General features: G+C 40.0%; 2 long non-coding RNA genes across 2 annotated transcripts in view; one reads left to right on the forward strand and one right to left on the reverse strand.

The window, feature by feature from the left end:
* The window catches only part of LOC132014113 (uncharacterized), a 69,216-nt gene that overhangs the window by 18,914 nt on the left and 23,248 nt on the right, over positions 1-27,054 (forward strand). The gene's annotated exons all lie outside the window — the stretch shown is intronic.
* The window catches only part of LOC132014112 (uncharacterized), a 31,179-nt gene continuing 28,426 nt past the window's right edge, over positions 24,302-27,054 (reverse strand). Inside the window, exons 3-4 of the long non-coding RNA XR_009403217.1 lie at positions 25,057-25,341; positions 24,302-24,566 (exon numbers count right to left, since the gene is read on the reverse strand). This is a non-coding gene — a long non-coding RNA (uncharacterized LOC132014112). The remainder of the gene's footprint in view (positions 24,567-25,056; positions 25,342-27,054) is intronic.

The raw sequence follows: 27,054 nt of genomic DNA on the forward strand, positions 1-27,054 counted from the left end.
TGAGAAAGAAAGAAAGAAAGAAAAAGAAGCAGTATGGAATTTGACTCCTTTGTGGTAATTTTTATTATTAAGATTATAGGGTCGGGCACCTGGGTGGCTCATTAGGTTAAGCGACTGCCTTTGGCTCCGGTCATGATCCCAGGGTCCTGGGATCAAGCCCTGCATCTGGCTCCCAGCTCAGTGGGGAGCCTACTTCGCCCTCTCCCACTCTCCTGTTTGTGTTCTGTCTCTCTCTCTCTGTCAAATAAATAAATGAAATCTTAAAAAAAAAAAAAAAGATTATAGGGTCAATGGGAGAGAGAGGGTTACTGCTGAGGGGCTCCCCAGATCTGGCCCTCACCTTTGCAGGGTGGTGCACCAAGAGCTGATGGGCTCTCAGGACCTGCATTGATTCATCTTCAACAGCTTCACTGTAATGCTAAGGTAAAGCTTCAGGCCCACTTGCCTGTGCTTGTCTACCCTAGCAGCAATTTCATATTTGCCATTTTGTATTCTTTTTCTCAAAGAGAGTCCCCCTAATTCTAAAAAAAAAAAGCTTACAATTCTGGATCTGTCCCTCACAGATTCTGGTTCTGTCCCTGCAAGGAACTTATGGTTAAATCACAATGCAAATCTCCAAGGAAGGAAGATAATTTTCTAGAGAGCATTCTAGTTATCAGTGGAGAGAGGTGTTAGGAGGCTGAATAAATCTTCAGAAGGTTGCTTAGGTTGCTTAGGGAGCCAAGGGTGGTCTAGGGGGTTAATTTATGTAGACCACGTAAATTTCAAAGCCATTCTCACCCACCTACTGAGTGTGTCTGTAATTCCTGCGTGGTCAGGGGTGCCTGGGTGGCTCAGTCGGTTAAGCATCAGACTCTTGATGTCAGCTCAGGTTATGATGTCAAAGTGGTGAGATAGAGTCTTGCATCAGGCTCTGTATTGGGCCCAGTGGAGCCTGCTTGAAATTCTCTCTCTCCCTCTCCCTCTCCCCCTGCTCTGCTCTCTTCTCTCGCACACACACTTTCTCGCTCTCTTATTAATAAATAAATAAATTTAAAAAATGAAAAAATAAAATTTCTGTGTGGTTAGTTCAGTATCTCTTGGCTCTCTCTTTCCAAAAAGAGTATTTGATTAACTCTGTCCAAAATCTTAATGACTTTTTTTTTTCTTGAGGAGTTCATATCTGCCATCTCCTGCCAGTTCTTAATTAACATATTCTTTCTTTGTTAGGGTGTAATATAATTGATTCGGTAACAGCTTTAAGACTCCTCTATACTGCTTGCCCCTTGAAAAAACCTGACTATTCCTAATCCTTTTCACTTCATATAATATCCTCTCCAGGGTGGGTTAATTCTACCACCCACTCTACGGACACTCTGCTTCCCGTTTAGTTCTCTGAAGGCACCTTGTTTCTAGGTCATAGGGTCATTTATCATCCTCATGCATTAAGTCTTGAAACTCTAATCCCAATTTGAAATTAAAAATAGTAAATGATTTAAAAATTGGGGAAGAGTCATACAGGAAGTGGACATGTAAAAAGTTTCTCCCTTTATTATCTTTAAAGTTCACAAATCAAGAAGAAGCACCTAAATTGTATTATCCAGGCAGCAAAAGCAGAATATCCACAAATAAGCAGAAGGTACATTTTATATTTTCTTTAGGTCCAGTATCAAGTGTTGTGGATTAATTCCATTGGAGACAACCATTGCTTTAGTTCCACAGCACACAGAGCAGTGTACATCAAGCAGTTAATAGTAGATTTCCTTTCAAAGAGCTTAAATCTAACTCAAGAGTAAAACATACATATAATTCTGAAGTTATTTTAAAATTATCAGTAATGATAAACAATGACTGAAGAGAAGCCAAAGAAGTGAAGCCTGAAAGACATTAACAATAAAAACAACAATGATGATGATGGTTGTCATTTGCTGAAGTCCTACCATGAGACACCACTGACGGTGGAACTCTTAATATCTGCATTTTACAGATGAAGAAACTGAGGTTCCAAGAGGTCTGTCCAAGATTACCTGGCTAATCAAAAGGGAAATTATGGCTCAACTCTTCCTTCCACATGGGCTGGGCAAGGGTTGGGGTGGAAAGCAATTCAGAGGAAATGAAGTGAACAGAGGCACTCAAGGAACACCAGGGTGATTTCATTAGCAGGCAGTGGAAGGGAAAGGGAAGGAGTCAGCTGGCAGCTGAGAGGAAGATGGGGCTGAAAGGTTCGCATAAATTTAGCCCTTTGGAGCTGATGTGAGAAGCACACAAGGATCAACCTAGGGAATCTCATATATCATTTGACATACATCAGACCCTCATACAGCCATTTTGTAGACCTGGAATCTAAAGGCCTAGTGGGAAATGGAACAGTCTTTGCAACCAGCAGTGTCATTAAAGAACAGTTGACACTGATTTACCCATCATCTAGGAGGTGCCTAGACAAACAATAAACAAACATATGAGCAAGATAGTAACAGTCTGGTGTAAGTGCTACGAATGCAGCAGATAGGGTGACAAGAGAGTAGCTGTGGTAGGGGAACCAGCTTTAGATAGGGAGATGTTGGCCAATGTACCTTTCAGATGTCCTTCCTCACACAAATAGCAAATATTAATGAATCTCAGTAACTTTTTCCGAAATGTTTGAGTAAAATACATACATATGAAATGTATTTCATATGTATGAAATATTTTTAATGACATGAAACTACAAAGGTGTCTCATATTTTTATAAGAAGTGTCCCTTCTTGTAAAACTAGCTAAAAGAGGGGCGCCTGGGTGGCTCAGTGGATTAAGCCGCTGCCTTCGGCTCAGGTCATGATCCCAGGGTCCTGGGATCGAGTCCCGCATCGGGCTCTCTGCTCAGCAGGGGGCCTGCTTCCCTCTCTCTCTCTCTCTCTGCCTGCCTCTCTCTCCATCTACTTGTGATCTCTCTCTGTCAAATAAATAAATAAAATCTTAAAAAAAAAAAAAACTAGCTAAGAGAAATGTACCCTTGAAAGGCATAAAAAATATATATATAAACTGAATTCAAAGTCTGTGATTTCAAAGGGAAGTTTCCAATTAGAAGGAAATATTTGGAACACATTTTGAAAGACTTAGAGAATGGTGGTGTTACAAGGCAATGTTTTCATTTCAAAATACAAACAGAGTCTGAAAACTGGCTTCATTAGAACATTTGTTAGTGAAGGCTGTGCTGTTAAAGAATGATGATCCCAGGGGTATCTGAAATTCCTAAAAATTCCAGGAAATGCAAGTGCCCTTTGTAGGAGGTTGGTTTCCTAAAAGTGGAACACGCTCAGGTGCCTCCTGCCCCACGCTCAGAGAGGAGGACATGAAAGGTCACAGATGTGAAAATTACAACTGAATCAGTAAGACTCACTCAATATTGATAGTCAGACACCCAGCACTCCAAGACGGTGTCATACCATTGAAGGAGAAGCAGCTCGTGGTGGTCAGACTAGGAGAGCTGCCAAGCTGGATACTGATGCTGGATTTCATCCTAAAGGCACTGCTGGAGCATTTCAAAGAGGTTACTACTGGTATTACATTAAGTATTTCAGTGTGAAGGAAGGGCAGGTGTCACTGGGACTTCTACGATGCTGGCAGCTTATATAAGTTTTCAAGTACTGTCCTTGTTACAAGGAACTCTAACATGAGTGGCTGGACAAGTACCCCGAAGAGGGCCCAGTGTGGAGGCACATTCTGCATTCCTGTCCATGACCTTTGCCTGGCACCTTTGAGTCCTTTCATAGTCTATTTTAGAATTAACACTTGATAAAAGACGACTTGTACATTGGGTGGGGGTAAGATTCACTCAATCTTTCTTTCATTAAAATAACAATAATAACTCAACAGCAACACAAAAAAATTACGGAGCAGAGGAGGCTATACTATGGGGTTAAAGAAGTTTAAACTTTGGGATCCACTGCCCTGTCCCCAATCCCCACATTTGCATGGCCCCCTTCCAAGATCCTACAAGGGGCCCTAGCAATGTGTTTTCTCAAGATCATAAGTTTTTGAAAATTTAGAGAAAATTTCCAATTCTATTTCTAAAGAGGGGCTCCTATATTGTATAAACTTCAGGCTCTAAACCCTGGATCCTCCTGACTGAATGCCTGTCTTGTACCCCACACTACACTCAATGCTGGAGGTACAAGGCGTGAACAAGGCACACTCCCTCCTGGGGAGAAGTTGGGTATAAAACCGAAACAAGAAAAATAATTGCAATGGGATACCTGCTTGGTTGTTGACTGTGCAATGGGGAACAGAAGCCCAAGGGATGCTCTTTTGTTGTTGTTATTAATCTATTCATTAAAAATTTAGACTTACTGAATTTCTTTTTTTAATGACAAATGTCCATTAAGTAAGCCCAACAATACAGAAATGTAGAAAGAAACAGTTAATCTATCTTTGTAGAAATCCTTATTATCCTCAAGGTTGAGGCCCAATGAAATGCCACTTGGGTCATGAAGCTGTTCACACCAGGCTCTTTTAGGTGCTTATGATATCTTGTAGCATGCTCATGACACTTAAAGTAATACAGGAACATGGGACAGTCGGGAGAACTGAAAGCCCCCAACGTATTCAGGTAATCCACAAGGTTTGCATGTAAGAATATACAGAAGATGAAAAGGATGGGGAAAAAGGGGCAGAAGGTGGGGCCTGGAGTCCAGGTAAGGTCCTCCAGACTCTCTCCAGATGGTTTTCCGCAGAATATTACTATAAATAAGCACTGCTTTTTAGAATGGCAGTTGTGAAGGGAGCAGAGTTGGCCGAGTGGAGATGGGAAGAGCTGGCAGAGCAGTTAGGAATGAGAGGTCCTAGAGTCTGGCCCAGTAATAGCGACAGAACGAAAAGTAAGGAATGGGCTTAACAGACAGGGAGGAAGAATCAGAACTTCAAAACTGACTTGGATGTGATGGTGAGAGGCCAAAGGAGGAGCTGGCATTACTCTGGGGTTTGGCAGAGAATTAGTAATGGTGAAAATCAATAAGAACTCAAGAGAAAGACTGGTTTTGGGAGGAAGAAGGTGAGTCTGAGCTTGGTCTCATCACCTCTGAGATACGAGTAGGTCAAAAAAGTAGAGAAGTCTCATTCTTTGCTACTTGGAGTAAAGTGTGGTCCATTGAGCAATGGCATCAGGACCCCTGTGAATTTCTGCTCCAGGCCACAGACCTGCTGCATCTAATCTGCATTGTAAATCCACACCTGCCAAGTCCTGGGATCCGACTTGGCTCCAAACTACTGAGGAAACCACCACACTTCCTCGCCTCTGGAGGTTAAAACGTCTAAAGTATAGGGCCTGTTCTGTAGATGCGGTTGGTACAAAGGAACTGCAGAAAATATAGATTTGTAAAGTGGTGTGGGACCCTTTAAAAACTTCTGCCCATAAAGTATACCAAAGCCAAGGGAACACCTGTGGGCCATGTGCACGGCTGTCGTGGCCAGCTGACTCATCGACCCATCTGCCTGTGGCATCACATGTTTTCCTCTGTATTTGAAAGCATGGATGGCAACACAAAGGAGAGAAAATAATGTACAGGGGTTTTAGTAAACTTGTCAAATTATAAGAATTTGGGTATAGACAATAAATGAGAATTGGAATATACTGCCATAATTACAAAATCAGTATCTCACTCTTCAAAACTCTTCATAAATGGTGATGCTTCCTTGTTAATCACATAAGTCAATTCCTCAAGTTCACCACAGGACATCTGTGTGTAAGAAATCACCTCAATGTAACTATGTAACTATGACATTTTCTAACATCCAGTTTATACAAATGCATTAAAAATCCTTTTCTTTTCAACTTCTCTGCTAACTAGAAGAGTATTTATATAATAATGCGATACTGCCTTTTAAACCTGGAATATGATTTGACATGTCAGATGAATGTGTTAGAAGTTGACTCTGAGTAAAATAATGCTTGTAATAATAGCATTGTATAACCAGTAAAGACGTATCACAGTATGCTACTATACTACCACTAGATATACTCAGACTAGTGACCTAAAGACTCAATTATTCTGAGCACCTAACATGCCAGAAATTTGGTTAGACACTTTACATGTATAAATCCTTTAGAGGGGCACCTGGGTGGCTCAGTGGGTTAAGCCACTGCCTTCGGCTCAGGTCATGATCTCGGGGTCCTGGGATCGAGTCCCGCATCGGGCTCTCTGCTCAGCAGGGAGCCTGCTTCCTCCTCTCTCTCTCCGCCTGCCTCTCTGCCTGCTTGTGATCTCTGTCTGTCAAATAAATAAGTAAAATCTTTAAAAAAAAAAAAAATAAATCCTTTAGAAACACCTTAAAATCTCAATTGCACAGATTTCTTGGATGTTTGTATTTGTCTGAAATCCTCAACAAAAGGGGAAAAAAATTAAAAGTGACCCTCATTTGTCAAATGGGCAAAGGCGGTATGTTTACCAATGGTGTGAATTTTACAAGAGGCTGTAAATGAAATGGCACTGTTCCATGGGCATGGACTGCTTCAGTCAGTATTGGAACTATTGGGACAAACCATATGACATTGCTGTCTGATGTCAAATAGCAATTTGGAAATCAATAATTGGCCAAATATTGGACTTCCATATGGTTCAGCTTATACAATAATTAGGTAATTTCTTTTGGTCCAACCCATGCTGTAAGTAGACAACAAAGTAGAGAGTGAAGTGCAGACTGTACATTTAAGATTATTTTCTTTCCTGTGGTTGATTTTTGAAGTAGAGACATCTCCAATGCTGTTGCTACAAGGACTCTTACTGACAACTCTGAAACTTGACTGCCAAGAAAGAACTGAAATTTTGTGATGAGCCACTGGTTAGAGTGTCCTTGTCTGATAACTGCTCCATCATCAGAGAAAAACTGACAGATCATGTGACAGGGTAGAAATCATCCCCACAGGAAAAAAATGTTTTTGTTTCTTTAGCTGACTGAAAATGTACATGGGGGTTTTCAGCTTACTGATTATACCTTCTTTGAACTGAAACTCTAAAAACCTGAAATGCAAAGACCTGAGGGTAAATGGTTATCTCATGGTTTAAAATCTGTTACCAAAAATGCTGACCTGACACAAATAAGAAGCTAACTATGTTTATTTTCAAGATGTCTTATTTCATGTAATCAAATCCTGAATGCATGGCCAATTCCTGCCTCTGGCTGTAGGGCTAATTTTGTATCATGGCAGGATAATGGGATGAACACGTTCTTCAATAGTTGTGAGCAAAAAATATACTGTTATCTGGCAGGTTTGTGTGGTTTTTTTTGTTTTGTTTTGGAGAAATGATATATATCACATTTTAAGTGATTTTATAAAACTTGAAATGGTCAGACAAGGACCAGCAGTCAGGTAAAATTTATTTAACTCACCAATTACAAAATCCTCCAAGTGGATTATTTCTAAGTTTTAAAAAAAATGAAAGAAAAACAAGAAATAAAAAATGGGTGATATGGGGGGAAGGGAATGGGCAAAATAGGTAAAAGGGAGTGAGAGATACAGGTTTCCAGTTATGGAATGAGTAAGTCATGAGAATAAAAGGTGCAGCATAGGGAATTCAGTCACCGATACTGTAATAGCGTTGTATGGTGACAGATGCAGCTACACTTGGGTAGAGCATAGCATAACACGCCTGAAACTAACATAACATTGTGTGTCAACTATACTCAAATTTAAAAAAAAAAGGTGACATAGATTAGTGGTTTTATTAGTACAAGACATGAAAAATAGCAGAGTACTAGACATAATATAAACATTCAAAAATTTTAACAACTATTGTTATCACTACTAATATCATCATTACAATTACTATAACTATTATTATATGTGCACAATTGTCCTGGAAATAATCGTTCACTTTATTTTATTTTTATACATAAGGCCTTAATTTGGTTTCAGATTTCGTTACTCAGGTCCAGAGACTAAATAAGGATTTTTTTTTTCTAAAAGCAAGGAATTATCAAATTAATTAGGTATGCAACACATCCCCATCTACGTTGCGATAGGTTTCATAGCAGAATTTGTACCAAATTGGAATCTGAGAACCTGGATTTGAGTATGGGCTCTGTCACTAGTACCAACCAGGGAAAATTTGCTTATTAAAGACCATGAGCCTTAGTTTCCTCATCCACAAAACAGTGCCCGGCTGTAGCAACAATAGCTAACTTCCAGAGTACGATGCTGCTTCATTGCTAGTGACTTTTCTAAGAATCTTACATACATTAACTCAGCTACTAATCCTTCATCTAACGTCTAACATTAACTTAGTAAAAAGGAAGATTGTGTTGGTCAGTCCCCATTTGGCCTCCACCACTTGCCCTGCCCTGCCAGGAAGCTGACCCCTGCAGATGGGTCACTGGGGCTCCACGGACACCAGATTTTCAGTTCAGAAGTGGGGAGGCGGCAGGAAGAGATCAGAGGCTGGGAGGACAGAATGGCTGGGGGACGTCTTCTCCATTTCCCTCTTGATTTAGCCGCCCTATTCTCATTCGTGTATGTGGGGTGTGGGGGTGAGGGGAGGGGATGGGGCCTTCCCCAGGACGAAATCTTCTGCCTGACCGCCTCTTTTCCACGGCTCTTCTCATTGGGTTCAGTAAAGGCCATGTTCTTCTTCAGGTTCTTAGACCTCCCCTTGGTAATGACTTTCTGCTGTTGCCAGTCTTCTTTCCCAACATCTCTTTTTTGTTTCTTTAAATCCCTTCCCCCATCACCATAAGGAGTTCCTTCATTAAAGTGTCTTGATTTGAACCTGAGGAGTGGAATGTTCTTTCTAGCTGGGACCCAGACTCTTAGAGGGATTGACTATTTTAGTATTTCAATCAACTATCTGTGACTTAGTATAGGGCTATCTTTTTTTTTTTTTTTTTAAGATTTTATTTATTTATTTGACAGAGAGAGATGACAAGCAGGAAGAGAGGCAGGCACAGAGAGAGGAGGAAGCCGGCTCCCTGCTGAGCAGAGCCCATCCCAGGACCCTGGGATCATGCCCTGAGCTGAAGGCAGCGGCTCAACCCACAGAGCCACCCAGGTGCCCCAGGACAGGGGTATCTTAAACAGCATTTTGTTTCATTTCACTTTTAGTGAATTGGTATGACAGGAAATATGATCATAGATTTCAATTGTTTTAAAAAACTAAAAGGTTTGTTTTTAATTTGAACTAGTTCACTTTTTTTTAAAAAACATCTCTTTCATTTGGCTCACACTTGAGGGATAGGGCATAAGGGTATCTGGGATTTAATTAACTAATTCATTTATTTTTAAAGATTATAATTTTTTTGTCAGAGAGAAAGAGAACAAGCACAAGTGTGTGTGTGTGTGGGGGGGGGGTGCAGCAGGCAGAGGGAGAAGCAGGCTCCTCACTAAGCAAAGAGTCGCATGTGGGACTTGATCCCAGCACTTTGGGATCATGACCTGAGCCGAAGACAGACACTTAACCAACTGACTAAGCCACCAGGCATCTCTGGGATTTAATTTAGTTCTGGAGTTCAACAAATTAGGTTGGTATACCAAGTTAATTGTTCATGGTTTGGTCTAGTTCGGGTTCAGCATAAAACCCTGAAATACTGGAAAAGGTGAGCTGAATTAATTGGTGTCTCTGAGTGGGGATAATGCACTCTTTGGGGATGCATTCCTACAATGGTAGAAACTCAAGGTCATCCTAGTAATAAAACAAAGTTAGTGATTCTCACTTAAACAAATGGTTCATCAGCCACTGGATTTCCCAGTATCTCGTCTAGCTTCCTAAACAAAATCGTGAAAGCCTGCCTACTCACGCTTTCTACATACTATTATGTCTCTCTTCCTTTTTTCTGAAGAACTCCCTTTTCAATTACATCAATATTTCTCAAAGTACGGGCCCCAGACCATCCCCTGGAACTTGTTAGATCTACAAATACTTGATCCCCACCCGAGACCTAGTGAATTAGAACACTGTGGATGTGTGCCCAGCAAACTGTGTCTTAACAAGCCCTCCAGGTGTTTCTAATGCATAATAACTTTCGAGAACCACTGAATTAGATCATATATTTCTTTTTCTTTTCTTTTTTTTTTAAGATTTTTAAAAATTTATTTGACAGACAGAGATCACAAGTAGGCAGAGAGGCAGGCAGAGAGAGGGAGAGGGAAGCAGGCTCCCTGCTGAGCAGAGAACCCAACACGTGGCTCGATCCCATGACCCTGGGATCATGACCCGAGCCGAAGGCAGAGGCTTTAACCCACTGAGCCACCCAGGCGCCCCTAAATCATATATTTCTTGAAGTCCTATTATTTCTATGTTGGCATTGGGTTCTACCCAAAGATTATGTTGATATTATTCATTTCGTGTGTGTGTGTGTGTGTGTGTGTGTGTGTGTGTGTGTGACAAGATAACAGGGGCAAGTGATGAAGTGCCCAAAGGCAGAAGTGACAGAGCCCATGTCTGACTGGGGGCAATCTAACTCCTGAGCTTAGCTTCCCAGTCACGACACCAGAGTACCTCCCTAATGGCCACACAGAGGCAAGATACGGAGCATAAGGACACTCCAAGTAAATTCTGAGAAATAACAGTCCTGTAAACTTTTTAACCCTCTAACATCTTTAATATGAGAATGCAATACATATTTAGAATAACATATATTTGCATCATTATTTTTATCCAGTAGGAAAAGTCAAGATGGAATTTGTTTAATATACATCTAAACCTTTAAACACAAGTCTCTGGTTATCTTGTAACTTGATTGTAACTTGATTAAGTTTTTACATTTTGCCTTTGAAAGCCACTGTCTCTGCTTAATGAAAACCAGGCAGAGCTGTATACGCACAGCACAGCAACAGTCTGTGATAAAGCCACGGACACTTAGTTCTAAGCATTCCAAATCTGTTTAATTGTATCTTCTGGCTTTCATATTTCTTTCTCTAGGACAATAGGTCTGTTTTAGTTATATGTGTTTTTTTTTTTTTTTTTTAAGATTTTATTTATTTATTTGACAGAGAGAAACCACAAGTAGTCGGAGAGGCAGGCAGAGAGAGAGAGACACGGAAGCAGGCTCCCTGCCGAGCAGAGAGCCCGACGCGGGACTCGATCCCAGGACCCTGAGATCATGACCCGAGCCGAAGGCAGCGGCCCAACCCACTGAGCCACCCAGGCGCCCTTATATGTGTTTTTTGTTTTTGTTTTTCCCCTGGAGCCAGACCTCATAGCTTCCTGAGAAAAGCACAAAATGGACAGGAAAAGCCTGGATGGGAGTAGGTGTGGTTGATTTCTAATCTAGGGATTCCCTTAGTCGGAATGATGATGAATGATGTTTCACTACACAGGCCCATCTTCCATCTCACAATGAATAATGTATAATGGTTTAGAGAAAGATAAAATAAAACATCCCTATGTTCCAAAGCCAGTAATTTGGGCGTTATGCTAGTTCCTCCCTCTCTCGCCCCCAAACACAATCTGTCACAAAGCCCTACTGATACTAGCTGCCAAACCATTCTCAAACCTGCCTTTTCCTTTTCAGCCTCATTACAACTGCCTTAACTTAGGACCTACACTCTTCGCTGGTCTTCCTCTCTGCTGCTCACCTTTGCCTTTTTGTCAGGACAGCTATACTTTTCTCAGTGTCATGTTGTTTCCCTATTTTCAGTGTCACCAACAACCTCTCCAACACCCACTAGATTAAGCCATTAACGGGGATGCCTTCTACCTCTTCCCATTGCCTGGATAATATTCCAGCAACGTGCTATAGAAAACAATCTGTTCCGTACTTTCCAGGCGTTGCTTCCCAGCCATTTTCTCTACCTGGAATTCCCTTTCTTCTCCTTGGCCAAGAGAGCAATACATGGCATTTCTTTTAAAACATGGCTGAGGGAGTTGTCTTAGCCCAAAGAGCAGGGACGTCTCTGCCCTTTGTCATCACTATGCCTTGTACACGATCTCACAATCCATCACTGATTATTTTAGTTATTTATTTGTATGCCTTGTTCAGTTAGGATTTCAAGACATTGTACACAGTGCCTAAAGCAGAATAGGACACGTAATTTAAGGATTGGTTGCTTTCCTCAATATTGTATAACAATCTTTAGCTATGTTAAATGATATTGGACATGCATACAACTTGAAAAATTTTTAACTCTCATGGAAAAGTTTTCAAAAGCCAGATGCTTGGAGTTGAAACAGCGTTACTGCCTCTGTCACCTGTAGCATCTACTTATTCTTTGTCTTCAGTCATAAAGTGCAAAAAATTGTTTTATCTATCACAACAATCTTCTTCCTATTGTGGGAGTTACAGTAGTATGGCATAAAGTAATAATAGAGAAAAGCTCGCTGGCCAACTTATTTGGCTTATTCTGCTTTCATCATGTGTTTTAGGTTTTAGTCCAGATATGTCAAGGCATGTCCAAGAAATTTGACTTTGAAAATGAACTTTGACTGACTCAATTATTAGGTGTAGCTATTAACCTCAACAGTCATAAAAGCTTGAGATATAAAACAAAATGCAAATGTATTAGTTAATAATAAAAGATACACACATGTTTGAGATCTTGCTATTCCTATCCATTCCTACCTTAAATAGGTGGTAAAATTAGAAATCAGAGGGCCACTTATTGAGTATGGACCCATTGCAAAGGGAAACTGGCCCGTCTTATGAGACATTTCGTCCAGACCAAGGGCTAAAAAAAAACCAGATGAGGTATCTCTGACTTCACTGGAACAGAGGACACTTATTCTCCAGGACATGGACACACTGTCTGGTACAGTAAATGACTTTCTCCTGATGAGAGCAGAAGAAACACTACCAACTCTTCTGTTTGGGGAGGTTGGTTTGATCTTTCCTACCACCTAGATTCTGCAGTCTGCTAGCAATTTTGACTTGTTTTGTTTGTTTCAACAGGGCATAATAAACAGGGACCTCAGAACCGCCCCCTCTCATCCTTGACGTTCCCTCCTTGGCCTTTTGTCCTGGCCTGGCCTTGTTACCCTCATCATGATTTTTCACTTTGTCTCAATGGCTTTACAGGTAGATCGGGGAATGAGGCAGTCACCCTGATAAGACGTGGATGGTTGCAGTTTTCTTAGGCATTCAATTACAACCTGTCTTATCTATAGAAGAAAAGTCTTACCCTCCATATTCTTATACTTTCTGATTTTCACTCTTAGGCAATAGCATTCTGGAAGTACCTAACAGTAGTTCCCTAGATAGTGACAATACTTGACACATGATGGTCTTGGCAACTGCAGTCCCAATGTAACGTTTTGAAAAGGAAGAGGCAAAATTAAACACAAAGAGCTGAATCTTTCTCATACTGAGCCTACAAAATATTTCTCTTTCTGCCTCGACTCAAAAGCAGAAGATGGGAGGTGACCTTCATAAAGTTATATTGGGTAGAAGAATTACTCACTGCCAGAGGCTAGAGAGAGAGGCTCTCTGTTCACATCATCTCCCCTGTGGTTTTCCGTGGTCACAGAGGCTGAGAAGAGTGTGTGTGCCTACAGGTATTCTCTGTGTAGCTCAGGAGTTGACTTCACTTTTTAAAAAAAAATTCCACTCTCTTGTCCAAGGTTGGCCACAATTATTCAGGGCCTTGAAGGGCATAACCTGTGTCTTACCTGCATTACATTTCGCACCTGTATAACAGAGATTTTAAAAAAAAATTTGGTTTTGATATACTATATAGATAGAAGCTAGTGTCAGCTTATAAGAAAAAAAATTAATGTATTTTTTTTAAAGGTTTTAATCCTAGTTGCTCTATTTTGGGCACTTTTCTGAAATGTGAATCCAATTATTTATATAATACAAAAAAGAAAAAGCTAAGCCTCTTTCAGTATATGACTCACAACTCACTACCCACACACAACTTTTAAAATTATCTTTACACAATATTAGCATATTTTGGTGCTTAACTCTACTACAGCTGGCCACTTAGGAATATGAACGCTCTCCACTGTTCCTGTGAGGAGCATTTGCTTTGTGGACCCTTTTCAGAAGATTCATTCACCCTCCCCCAACCTAGATTCTTGATTCTTCCTCCTTCTCCTCATAAAATACTTACAAGGTTGCTGATACATCTGCATTAAGAACGATATAAAGAACACTAGAGAAAATGGACCTTAAAGAAGTTTATGGATTTTACAGAGCACATGGACATGCAACACATGAACAGCAAAATAAGTAGAATAAGTCACTATAAAATTAGAAGATTGGGGGGCGCCTGGGTGGCTCAGTGGGTTAAAGCCTCTGCCTTCAGCTCAGGTCACGATCCCAGGGTCCTGGGTTTGAGCCCCGCATCGGGCTCTCTGCTCGGCAGGGAGCCTGCTTCCTCCTCTCTCTCTGTCTGCCTCTCTGCCTACTTGTGATCTCTGTCTGTCAAATTTAAAAAAAAAAAAATCTTTAGAAGATTGGGTTGAGAAAGTATGTTTTAGGGATAATCCAGGTGAAGAGACAGGAGGGCGTGGGACCCAGGTAGGCCTGGGCTCACAGTATGGCTCTCCCACCCACGTTTCATTGGATGAGAGAGCTGACCACATCCTTTGGACTGTTGGCGTTTAACCAGTCTAAGCCTCCATTTCCTCCTCTGCAAAATAGGGTTACTAATACCTTCTTGTTTGTTGATTAAATGATATAGAGCACAAAGAAGTACTGGGCATAGTGCTGGACATAGTGAGAGCTCAACAAATAGCTATGTTTTAAAATACAGTGCTTTCTATTTATTCAGAGTTTTCAGATAAATCATCTCATGTGAGCAGGACATCAGTTTGGTAGAGAAGATGAGCAAGTATTATAGATCCCCTTACAGCCCCCTGTACACACAGGTCCATCTTCCAGTTAGATGAGGAAACAGACACATAAAATGGAAATGATTTGCTGAAGCTTGGTGACAGCATCCTCACAAAACCTGATCTAGAACTCTTTTCTACCCTCTCAGGAGGCATAGACATAGGTGTTCTCAGTTCCAGGCAGAGGGGCACCATCTATGCAATTATTGTTCTCTGACAGCCTAGAAAAACTTAATGGAAAACATGAAAGATTTCAAGAACTATTTGAGTGGAGGGGAAAAGGTGAATCTTGGAGGAGTGAAGGAATGGTATACAGCCCTGCTTGCAGGGAAACCTCACCAGCGGTATAGTCTAAAGGGATGGATCCTTGATACTGGGTTTAGAAGAGTGAGATATATTGATTTCTTCTGCAACTAGGACATTACCCACTCAGAGGACTGTAGTAAAAACTAACTCAGTTAAAATGCATGCAGGAATTTTTAATTAACTTCCTAAACATAGGAAGTATCTATGTTTACATTATACATATTGATTTTTAATCAACTTCCTAAACATGGGTTTTTTTTTAAAGATTTTTATTTATTTATTTGACAGAGGTAGGTAGAGAGGCAGGCAGAGAGAGAGGAAGGGAAGCAGGCTCCCTGCTGAGCAGAAGGCTCGATCCCGGGACCCCGGGATCATGACCCGAGCCGAAGGCAGAAGCTTAATGCACTGAGCCACCCAGGCGCCCCTAAACATAGGATTTTTAATTAACTTCCTAAATATAGGAAGTATCTATGTTCACATTATACATATTGATATAGAATGCTAGTATTGTTAAATAAGAAACAGTCAATAGTAACATCCTTTATTCCTTAGCACTCTCTGAATTGAGTATATGTCTTGATTTTCTATTTTTTTTTTAAGATTTTATTTGTTTATTTGACAGAGATCACAAGTAGGCAGAGAGGCAGGCAGAGAGAGAGAGAGAGATAGAGAGAGAGAGAGAGAGAGGAGGAAGCAGGCTCCCTGCTAAGCAGAGAGCCCAGTGCGGGGCTCGATCCCAGGACCCTGGGATTATGACCTGAGTCGAAGGCAGAGGCTTTAACCCACTGAGCCACCCAGGTGCCCCTTGATTTTCTATTGTTATTGGCCAGTATATTTTTCTATATTGCCTTATAAATGTAATGAAACCACAGTAGAAACTGGCATGTTTTACATTTTTTTAAGGATAGTTCCGATTGTTTAATTGTGCCAAATTGGTTTAGAGGAATTGTTCACAGTATGGAGACCATCCTTTGAATATATCTACTCTAATGTTTCACAAAATAGATAACTGAATAAATTAATGTATTTTTAAAAATATAATTAGACAGGAGTATCTATTGGAATCCATGCCGGGTCATCAAACTACTGTAAAGATACATGGTTTCTTTTTATAAATACCCCATTTTTCCTTATTTGCAAACCTGAGTGAAAATCCCCAAATATGCATGGCACCAAATTCAGTACAGAAATTTTCAGAGCAAATGACATTTATTTGGCATTACTCTTATCCTCGCTGACCTCCTTCATTTTTCATTGAATTTAAATCAAGGTTACAAAATTTATGATTTAATCTGAGCCAGCTTCTAAAGTATCACATTAACACCAAAGACATTTAAATATAAGGATTTAGACCAATACATCACCACTCAGCACATTTCAGGGCTCTCCCTGTTCATCTTAGTCCAAGTTACCATTATCTCTTATCCAGCACTTTACAAGAGCCTCTGAAATTGGTTTCTTTGCTTTCCCTGTGCCATCTGCAATCAAGCTCCAACATAGTGGCCAAAGCAATATTTTTAAATAAATTAGATCATGTCACTTTCCAGCTTAAATTCCTCCTGGTGCTGCCCATTGCACTTAAAATAAAATTCAAACTTCCTACCACAGCCTATCAGGATCTACGTGACTTAATTGTCCTTTTTTTCTTGTCCTTCCTCCACTCATTTGTATATGCCAACCCCACTGGCTTCTCTGTGTTTCTCAGGGAAGTCTAGTGAGTTCCCTACCCAGGTCTTTGGCCCTATGACTTCCATCAGGAATGTCTTGGCTCTTGGATTTCACAAACATGGATTCTTTTCTTTCTTTAGGTCTTAGCCATTCCCTGCTTGTCTTTGCACTGTTGTGCCAGACCACCCAGTTCCTCTTTAGAATATGATCCTGTCTTATTTTCTTCATAGTTCCTGCTACTGGCTACGATTATTTTATTTATAGCTCTTTCTCTGTTTGTCTTTCCTCCCCACTAGAATTTAAGCTCTATGAGAACCGGGATCTTGCCTAGTTCTTAGACACTGTCACTGAGAACTGTTCCTGGTACATATAGTAGTTACTTAACAGTAGTTGAACTCATGGTATTTTAAACTAGGAGAACTTAAATACTACAAAGTATCACCTTTTCATGGTACGGATAATAAATTAGAGCACAGAGAGGAAAAGACCTATTTGGTTAAGTTATAAGACCCATACTAGAATCCAGTTCTCCTGACTCCATGACAGCACGTGGCCTCTCCATTATAGCTAGGTACCCTGAGTTCTCCTAGTTGCCTACTTCTTCAGCTAGTTTGATCATATTTCTTTCTCTTCCTTTCTTAGACAATTTTTTCTAAGCTATTGTTTTGTCTATTCATCACTGCTAACATAATTCATTTGTTTCTGAGGCTTACTAGCTTTATTATTAACTCCATGAAGTCCTTTGTGATGCTAGTTATGTGAAATATCTTATGAAAATAAACCATAATGTGAAAAGAGCCACAGTCTATAGCAGCACTGTACACAGTGCATATAACAAAGGCTCGGTTGTGTTGTTGCAGGGAAGAGTCAATAATTAGTAACACATTTCTAAAGGTCTCTCTTGCATAATTTTTGTGTCCAGATGTCTATGACATTTGGGTTCTAAAATAGAGTTCCAAATACCACACATTCATGCACATTTTCCAAGAATAATTGGATGATTTTTGAATCTTTCTATTTAATAAACATCAGGACTAAAGATGGACTACTTCACAATATCAAATTTATTCATTTTAAACATCCGTTTTGATGTGGAAAGTGTTTGGAATAAACACAATTAAGAGTGCCCAATTGTAAATCTTTTGAAGTTTTTGTTCATGATATGTCTCTTCCAACTGCTAGTAGTGTAAAAATGGAAAGTAATTTACATAAAATTTTTCAATTCACATGTTCTTGGAGATTAACTATTTTTTCCCCAGTCTTATTGAGAAATAATTGATATACATCACTGTATATATGTAAGGCACACAGTATGATGGTCTGATTTACATGCATTGTGAAATGATTAGCAGAATATATGTTCAGATAACATAAATATATATCTGATATATATTTATATAATATTTATCTCATGTAAATACAGTAAAAAGAAAGAAAAATAAGAAAACTCTTAGGATTTACTCTCTTAGCAACTTGCCTATCTATCACACGACAGTGTTAGCTATAGTCATCAGGTTGTACATCACATCCCTTGTACCTATTTATCTTATAACTGGAAGTTCGTACCTTTTGACCATATTTCTCCAATTCCCTCTTTCTCCTCCATCCTCCTCCTTCTCTTATAACCACAGTCTAATTTCTTTCTATGAGTTTTTTTTAAATTTTTAGATTCTACATATAAGAGAGTATACAGTATTTGTCTATGTCTTATTTCACTTAGTATATAGTGCCTTCAAATTCTGTCCATGTTGTCACAAATGGTAGAATTTCCTCATTTTTTAATAGCTGAATAATATTCCATTGTGTGTGTATGTATATCTGTCTGCACATATATATAGATATATATACATGATACAACATCTGTATCCATTCATCTATTGGTAGACACTTAGGCTGTCTCCACGCCTTGGCTATTGTAAATAATATCACTGTGAACATGGGGGTGCAGATATCTTTTCGAGTTAGTGTTTTCACTTCCATTGGATATATTCCCAGAGAGATTAACTATTAACAATTCCCATGAAACCCTTTGGTGGATCCCCATGGCCTGGAGTATAAAGTCCAAGCACCCTAATACACTATGAGCTCCCTTACTTGCACCTGGCCTTGACTACCTCTCAAGCTTCAACAGTTTCCATCCCTCCAAATTTTAATGCTCTAGGAACACTGAACTGCTTATAATGCCTGGAACACAGTGAAATACTTCTTGTTTCAATGCTTCTCGTCTTTCTGCATGCTGTGCTCTGTTTCTCCACTTCTCTCAGTTTAGTTCTATGCACCCTTTAAGTTCTAGTCCATGTGCCACCTTCTATAGGAAACTGTCTCTGATGCCCTCTTGAGAGCGTAAGTTCCTCACGGCACTGCACTGAATTACAACTAACTTTATTCGTGTTTCACGTTGGGTCATGGACTACTACAGGGAGCTCATCTTTGTCTCTTCAGCATTTAGTAGGAATTAAAGAGAGTTAAATAAGGCTTTTACATAAGTACAGAAAAGCAATGGCTAAACTTCAGTGATAGGTGCATGAAAAACCTCAGTTAATTAGAACCAACTAACTACTTGAATTTACTGGACTTTTTGAAGAGAAAAGATTTACACTGCTTGTGGCGCCTGGGTGGCTCAGTGGGTAAGCCCCTGCCTTAGGCTCAGGTCATGATCTCAGGGTCCTGGGATCAAGCCCCGGCATCAGACTCTCTGCTCAGTGGGGAGCTTCCCTCCCCACCTTCCCCACCCCACACCCCCGCCTGCCTCTCTGCCTACTTGTGATCTCTCTGTCAAATAAATAAATAAAATAAAATAAAATAAAAAAGATTTATACCATTTATGCTTTAAAAAAGCCTCATGAAGATGTTTTTAAAAAGGACCTCTTAAAAATGAAGGAAAGAATGAAAAGATAATTTCCAGGGTACATCCTAGCATAAGCAAGATTTAGCACAATCTTCTCAACCTCTCACATCTGTTCCAGTGGCCACCAATCCTTGGAGAACTGGTGTTTCTCAAAACTATTTAAAATAATCTTTAATCCACTACTGTAATCTGACTATCTTTGTAGGTATGATTCAATAGTGATACTATAAAGTATGTTGAGATTAATAAAATATAAACCCATGCAAAGCAATACGTAATTCACAGAGCCAACATTGTATATGTTTTTCTAAACCAGAATTCACACATTCACTCAATAAATACATATTGAGAGCCTAGTATGTGCCAGGCCATGTACGAAGGATTCAATAAGGAACAAGTTAGATGTGTCTCCTGCCTTCAAGGAGTTTACCGTCTAGCAGGAAAGAGACAACACACAAATAAATAATAAACTGGGTGAGCCCTATAAAAGGAAGAACTAGGGGCTATGTTAGCGAAAAACAGGAGAGAAGGAAACAGATATTCAAAGAAGGCTTTTCCAGAAAAGTGACTTTTAGACTAAGATCTAAGGTCTCTGAAGCAGCCAGCCAGGAAAGAGGTGAGAGAATAGCATTCCAGATGGATCAGCATGCACAAAGGCCCAGCCAACTAAGATTAAGATTCTCTGGTGTCTGACGACGACCTGAAGTAAGGCCAGTGTGGATACAGCATACTGGGCAAGGAACAAGGTGGAGCTGGAGAAGTAGGCAAGACCAGGTCATGCAGTATGGGACATTTAAAGCACGGGGTTTCCTTCTTTTCTTTTCTTTCTTTCTTTTTTTTTTTTTTTAGATTTTATTTATTTCTTTCACAGAGAGTGAGATCACGAGTAGGCAGAGAGGCAGGCAGAGAGAGAAGGGGAAGCAGGCTCCCTGCTGAGCAGAGAGCCCGATGCAGGGCTTGATCCCAGGACCCTGAGATCATGACCTGAGTCAAAGGCAGAGGCTTTAACCCACTGAGACACCCAGGCATCCCAGCATGGGATTTCCTTCTAATCGCTGTAGGAAAAAGATGGATGGGGTAGGTCACTCACTGTCTATCTAAATTACTAGATATAATGAGAGCTAACTTACGCTGCATGTAAATAAGTACTTCATTGTGTTTCCCAAATATTCAAATAATATTTTTAAAGATACTTCTTTCAAAATACAGAAAGAGGAGTGCCTGGGTGGCTCAGTCGGTTAAGCACCTGACTTCGGCTCAGGTCGTGATCCCAGGGTCCTGGGATCAAGCCCCACATTGGGTTCCCCGCTCAGCAAGGAGTCTGCTTCTCCCTTTGCCCCTCCTCCTGCTCCTTTTCTCAAACTCTCTCACAGATAAATAAATAATAATACAGAAAGAACACTGGCGTCCTAAACAGTTTCCTAAAATATGCTCAATTTATTCTAACAGATCTAGTCCATAATGTATTCATAGAAGCTTGGACCATCAAAGCACCCTTCTCAACCAACCTTAAATAAATATCCACAGAAAAAAGGAGTTATTGAAATTAGGATCGAAAGGAAAAAAAAATTGTTCCCCTTTAACTCTGGGCACACTGGTTCTAAATAGCAACATTTTATTCAGTTTGTTACTATCTGGCCATGAGATTTCAAAAGGGGTATGACCTGAGATAGAGCTCATAGAGGAAGGGGATGCGTTTAGCCAGGGATGGATGCTGCTGTCTTCATACGTGAATTCCAGAAGATCACCATACTGTTTGCTCTAAGCTTATCCTTGTTTATTTTCACATAGCTGAAATTGTGTTTCCAAGGTATTCTCCCAAATGAGGGGGAGGCTATGCTTCTACATCTTTTTGTGTTTGAAGGACAGTCTTAAATGTGAGATAAGAATACAGTGATCGTAAACATATCTTAATGAGTCTCTATATAGTATTTCATGATATTTAAGCACCTTCACCAATCCCTGAATGCACAGATCCTAAAACTGGAGGCATTTGCCCTCTACAGTACTTTGAGGAGAGATTGAGAAATCAGCTGTCAGTGACTTCCCTGGGGGTCTCTCAAGCTTTGGTGATGTAAGCACTTTTCTTCATTGAGTTAAATTTAGGAGGAAAGAAAAATCTGCTGAGTTCGTGTTTTTTATGGCAATAAGCCAATTTTCCTTTCCATATGTTGTTTGCCCTCAGGCACTCATAAGGTACATAGGATTCATTTCCACTGAAGAAGCCTTAGAGCATGGGAGAAAATGAATGAGACAAGATGGTATGATTAGCTATTTACTGTGATCTGCAAAAAATAAAAATTGGGGCCAAAGCCTGGGGATTAGGAATGGGCACAAAGTCAGGCTGGCATTCAGGAAAGCAAGCAGATTTTCTTGATCTGTTATGCAAAACAGGTTGCCGGAAAGTCAAGGCCAGGAAACCCTGAAGTGCAGGCCCTCACAGTCACAGTCCAGTGGGATTTCAGACAAAGAAACAACCCACAGTTTGATTAAGGGCTCTGAATAGAGAAGTAGAGATTATCGTGATGGTAGTCCATGGGAAGGACTTGGGGCCTGCGGGGAGGCAGGCTTCCTGGAAGCCCTTGCTAAGCCGAGATCTAAGTAACGAAGATGGAATTTCAGGCACTGGAGTGGGATGGGGTGAGTTAGAATAGAGAGCCTGGAGGAGGAAGTGTTCACGCAAAATACTGTTAAATGGGAGGTGCACTCCAGGGACTGGGCGTAACTCAATACACTGAAGCACAGGGTGGCCAGTGGAGACGGCAGGGTGGGGATGGGGCTTATGAGCAGGGGAGGCTGGAGAGAAGAATCCAATTATGCAGAGTCTTTGAGGGCAGGGTAAAGATTGATCTGGGGATAATGGGGACCCAAAAAGGATTTTTAAAAGAAGGATCAATTGGGAAAGATCAGTTAGGCATCAGTGTGAAAAATGGATAGGAGGGGTCAAGAGGTAGAACGGAAAGCCAATAGCAAGCTGCTGCCATCACACAGGTGATGGACAACAATGGCCTGAACCAAGGTAGTGATAGTGGAGTGGGTAGAAGGGGATGGATTAGGAAGTGAAAATAGCGAGATTTGATCATTGGTTGGAAGAAGGAGGTAAAAGAAACCTTTCTCTAGTTTCCTGTTTTAAAGAGCTGATGGACAAGGAGTCTCTTCTCTAGCCAGGAACCTGAGTCAGTTGGGTGGGTGAGTTCTTTGCGCTAAGACATGCTACTTCCCTCTATCGCAGATCATGCAGTGTTCAGAGGGAAATTTCGGCAGCCAAACACAGCTATGCATAGGGGACCACAGTCATGACTTCCCATGTTTGTCCTGTTTCAAGCCTATTGTCCTGATACCTCGTCTAGTTTAGCATTTTTCCAGAGAAGGATGTCCTGGTTTGGACCCTCCTCATGGGTGACTAACCCTTAGAAAGAAAAAATAAGTTAGCTCTTTTCTTGAACATAAATTTTACTAGGATTGCAGTCATAAGCTAATGTGTAAAAGGAATGAGTAGGCTGGAATAATTCAGTAATGAATAATTCATTATTCATATCATTTATCTCAGTAAAATTACTGTAGAAGAAATTCTAAGTTATAACTATCCTGATTGAAAAAAGTTCAAGTACTTGTTGAACTTTGGAAATTATCTCACCCCAAACTGCTTTAATTTTTAAATTATAAGTAATGTTACATACTCCAGAGAAGGCTAATAAGTAAACCATGGGCATGGCTATACAGTATTGCATGTTTTACAGAGTTTTTTTTTCACATTGCTATGATTTATTATAATGACATGATTCTTAGGATATATTTAAGGAAGTCCTGTAATATCCTAAAGTAAATAGGTGATTTCATGGGTATGGGGGGGGGAAACAATAAAAGATCTCCAGGATATCTGAATAGGGCAAAACTATTCTATGGCTGTCTTAAAAATCTTGAAATCTACCTAAATGTTTTAATGTCTCACCTCATTTATATATTCCTTCCAGAAAGTATATAAGATAGCTACAAAAGACTCAGCCCCCATTAGAAAACAGTTTTTCACAGAAGCTGATATGTTTCTCACTGCAAACTCTTTCAAAAGAGAACTCATCCAGGCTGCCTGGTTATTTCACTTTCAAACAGATTGCATTCCAAAAATGCATTTGAGGGTTGGCTCTTTGGAAGTTGGAATACATTTTTCTTTCAGAAACACTGTGATGGTTGAGTTCCTAGGCAAGTGCACAAAAACCTGCTTGATCTTATATATATATACACCACTTGCTTGCATTCTGGGTCCTAGAAGCATTACTGAGGACAGAGGAATAGAGAGCTTTCCCCCATTTCCTCCATAAAGAGGAAAATTCTAGAAGATGTGACATCTGTCCTGTTATCGCCACCCTTCTCTCCCTGTTTCTCTCTCCTGCTGGTGATTCTCCAAGGTCCCAGTGCTTCCCTCCAGTTGGGCCTGATCCATTTCCTTGAAAATGTCATATTCCCTAATGATTGCTCTGTTCTTCCTTAATAAAACTCCTATGCTCTCAGTGTAGTTGTCTTAACTTCTCATTAAAACATTCTAATTGTGAATGACTACTGAATTCAGGATATTTGCAGAGCTCTTTAAAAACCCAACGGGCAATTTATATTATTTCAAACATTTTTGGTTTTGGAGCAAGAATGTAATGGAATTTAACAACAGAAAGGTGGAAAACTCAGATGAGGACAAGGATTTATGGGCCAGGGCCTCCAAAGTTTGATTCTTTAAATTCCTACTCTTATTTATTTGTTGCCTTTACTTTTAAATGAATAATAGCATCAATTAACATATCACTTTACAAAGTACACTGATATGCTTTTGAACCTATAAGGTATTATTCTTATTTAACATAAAAGGAAGCTGGGGCTCAGAGAAGTACATGTCTTGCTGAGAATCTCCAGCTCAGCCTGGAAAGAATCCAATTCCTGAGATTCTGCTTCAGGGCCAGTTCTGCCTTCAACTGCCTCTCCAGTTTCGAAAGTCCACAATTCCCATCGTCTCCATGCTGACAGTGAAGGTTCTGGCACTATAGGGGAGGTGAAAGACTTGGGATATAGTTTAGAATTGCCATTCCTAGAAGACCATTTTTGCCTGAAGATAGATGTGTTTCCTTGTGTAAGAAATGGTCATGTTGCTAATAGCTGATGTGAACCTGAGACGTAATCAGAAGAGACAGAGGAGGGGAGACAGGAATAAAAGGAAACTTTGCCTATTAGGGGGATGTATTTTTATATAATTTTATATATTATATGTATAAAATGACTTTACATTGCATATCAGAGAACAGAGACAATATCTACCATAATTGCTTTTCATTTTGCCGTTAGTGATGAGACAATGAAATTATGTAAGCTATAAATGTCAGTGTTTAGGAAACATTCAGAGATAGAGAACATACACTTGACCAAATCATGAAAAAAAGGAAAAAAAGAAGATTACAATCCAAGAGGCCATAATATTCACTGCTGTAATCAGAATTAAAAGAAAGACTGTCAAAATAAAATAAGAGTCTGTACCTGTAGAGGAAAGAAAGTATTTTGATGACAAGGTCAATCATGGCATGGAAATTCTCTTCCTCTTCCCAAATAAAATGTATAGACCTTTTAAAAGGACTTGGGGTTACTTTCTCCTTTGGGGTTGAAGCAGTTTAAAATATTACATTGGAAAACAGACATGTTCAGAAGTCCTAACCACAACTCTTGGCATGAAGCCCCAAGGAGACCATCAAGGCAGGTTGGAAGGATGGTGGTTGGAAGGATGAACTCCCGAAAATTTTATTTTGGTCCAATACTACAAGTGTTCTGAAAAAGTGACAAGGAAAGAACAGAAATCATTAACACTCACCATATTAAAAAATGCAAAGACACACCTGAACTTAAAAATAATAATAATATCAGACAGACATTTATCACAAGCGTCTCAGGGGCACCTAGGAGGCTCAGTGAGTTAAAGCCTCTGCCTTCAGCTCGGGTCATGATCCCAGGGTCCTGGGAGGTCCTGGGATCGAGCCCCACATCGGGCTCTCTGCTTGGCAGGGAGCCTGCTTCCTCCTCTCTCTGCCTGCCTCTCTCTGCCTACTTGTGATCTCTGTCAAACAAATAAAAAAAAAAAAAAAAGCATCTCAGCAAGGAAAAACTTAAGCAACTGTGATTAAAGGAAGGTATTAGTCCATTGCCTTCATTTAGAAAAAAAAAAATAGTCATGATCTTTTGGGAAAGAAAGGGGTTTTAGGAATGGGGAGAGTATACCAAGGAGAGTGAGCTAAGGAGGGCTGTGGTGGTGGCGGCTTTTTTTGTTTTTTTTTAATTGCTGATAACCTATCAAACCTAGATTGGAGAAAATTCCAACAATGAAAATGTTAATCCATTTACTTTAAACAAAGGCTAGAATTGAAGTAGGCAGATAGGTTAGACTTTATCATTATTTTGGAATGACTGGATCTATCTGAAATTCAAAGAACCTCCTCAAAAACATTAAGGTTATTGGAGCAAAAGAAGCATTTTTCATTATGTTTTGGCAGGTAGGGGGATTTGTTGTTTGTCTAGAAGCATTTTGGGGGTAAGGTATAGGGAAATTCACTAAGATTAATTCACTATCCTATATTGGTAAAATAAAGATCATAAAATCAAAGACCTATTTCTATGCAATGGTTATTTTTTATAATCTTGACTCAGCTAATGCATCGTTCCTTAGTTAGACATAAAAATCTGCAACCTTGGGGTGCCTGGGTGGCTCAGTGGGTTGGGCCTCTGCCTTTGGCTCAGGTCACAATCTCGGGGTCCTGGGATCAAGCCCCACATCAGGCTCTCAGGGAGCCTGCTTCCCCCCACTCTCTGCCTGCCCCTCTGCCTACTTATGATCTCTGTCAAATAAACAATCTTTAAAAAAAATCTGCAACCTTAAATTCTAGTGCAAATTATGATTCTGTTCTGATACTCCCCATCAATGTACTTTGCTTATGCCAGCACATAATTTTCATAGTTTGAGAAAGGAGCTTCTTTTGTATTTAAAGGATATCTTTGAATGGAAACAGTATATGTCATGTTTTGGATACATTTATATTCAAGTCTTTTGTCTTTAGATGAATGCTAAGAGCTCAGTACTTTTTGAATAAATAAGTTTAAGAAGAAGATAAATATTTTAGACGAGCAGATTTAAGTTGGACGGACAGGTAACCCAGTACATAAACAAAGAGCAGATACCAGGAGGCCTGACTGGCCCCAGAGCAGCTCTTCACAAGCCCTCTCAGTTCAACAAGGCCCAGTGGGATGGGAGTAAAACGTGAGTATTGACAGCATTTTGTGGTCCGCTGAATTTGCCCAGTTCATTATTCTGTAATGTCTCCACACCTTCTACCTCCAAAGTATGTCTTGAGTATGTCTACTTTTCTCTCTCTCTCAACCTGTACTGCTACTCCTTAGTCTAGACCTTCAAAGTCACTGCCTTGGGTTACAATTGATGGCTTTTACTTCATTCCATTCTCCACACAATTGGTAGGACAAGTTAAGTCAGAT

The sequence above is a fragment of the Mustela nigripes genome, chromosome 3, assembly GCF_022355385.1.
Source record: "Mustela nigripes isolate SB6536 chromosome 3, MUSNIG.SB6536, whole genome shotgun sequence".
In the NCBI taxonomy this organism is placed as follows: domain Eukaryota; kingdom Metazoa; phylum Chordata; class Mammalia; order Carnivora; family Mustelidae; genus Mustela; species Mustela nigripes.